Genomic DNA, 1,540 nt, shown 5'->3' on the forward strand with positions numbered 1-1,540 from the left:
GATCATGACACATGTGGCCCACATTTATCTTTGGTGAATGGAATTGGAAAACACATTTATATAATTACATACACACACACACACACATACATACATACATACATACATACATATATATATTTAAAGACTTTAAAAAATAACATCAAATTGACTAATGCTGAATCCTCACTCAAAACCTATTTAAATAAGGGATGAATGATGTAAACTTAGATGCTGCCTTAACTGTCTTTGCTGCTTTGTCATGATGTAAATTGTGTCAAATCTCTATGAGGCTACATGATCTCTTAAATGGACATGCTTATATATGTGTAAATATACACACATATATAAATGCATAATTATACACAAGCACATATATGTTTGTCTTGCTTTCTATATATATGATAAGATAGTTAGCACATCATAGAGTCTCAATACTTGGGAGCTATTATAAAGCATGAACATTTTACTTTTTTTTTGAATATGGAGAAATTAGAGATTTAAAAAAATAATGTGTTATGGATCCAGGACAAATTCTAGCCTTTCCTGTGGTTCTGCTATTGTACTGCATTTAGTTTATCAAAGTAATCCCTGAAGATTCATGCCATTCCCTAAAACAATTAGTTTTCTGTTAAGAGAGTGCAGGGTAAAGAACTGGTGATTGATATTATCCCCTTTAATTCAAAGTTGTAAAGATTCTTCTCGATGGGGCTCCTGATTGGGTCTCCGGCTGCAACACCTACAAATCTCCTTCCCTCTGCTGTTCTTTCACAAGCTGCTTCACACTCAGAACTCTCCACCTCCTTCGCCTGGAATGGCCTTTGCTACCTCATTTTATTTGAGATAAACCCCACACTCCTATCTGTCCCCTAAGACCCTGTTCAAACATTATTGCTCCTACCAAGCCTCCCATGAATCTCTTGGAAGAAATAGGCACTGCTTCCTACATCAATTGTGATTTATTACCAACGCTGCAACGGCCTTCATTGTCTAGCGGAGCTCGAGGAACCTGCAGCGCATGCTCACCGGTGGGCTTCGGCAAGACAGTGACTGTTCAGGAAGCCCAGGCTAAATCAAATCTTCTTATTCAAGCGTGTGTGCAATCAGAAGTTTCCACTCTTTTAAATCTTGAAATCAGCACAGTATGATTAAGTATGTTGGTGAATGAATGAGCCACTATGGGATTGGAAAGCGTGTTTTCAGAACGAAGGGACATTCTCATCTGAACTACTCTCCACTAAAACTTAAAGGCCATCAATTATGAAATGCACCAATATTCGGTTTATGGACCAAAATACAATCCGATGCTACTGATACCCCGACTGAGCTCTCTGGGTGGTGCAAACAGTTCAGTAGTTGATGCCTAGCCTTTGGGAGTGCCAGACTGCCACCCCAGGTACCTGAAAAGACACTCCTAGCAATCTCCTTCCAGAAGGTCACCGCGTGGAAAGCCCTTGTGCTCTGCACACATGCCAGCACGCTGAGTTGGAATCCATTCAGTGACAACTCTCAATGGCTTCTTCTAACACTATGTTTGCTTTCATTACTTTTCTTTTTTTTT

Source organism: Echinops telfairi, unplaced genomic scaffold (genome assembly GCF_000313985.2).
Source record: "Echinops telfairi isolate 266 unplaced genomic scaffold, ASM31398v2 ScPeMD7_2291;HRSCAF=2852, whole genome shotgun sequence".
NCBI classification, from domain to species: domain Eukaryota; kingdom Metazoa; phylum Chordata; class Mammalia; order Afrosoricida; family Tenrecidae; genus Echinops; species Echinops telfairi.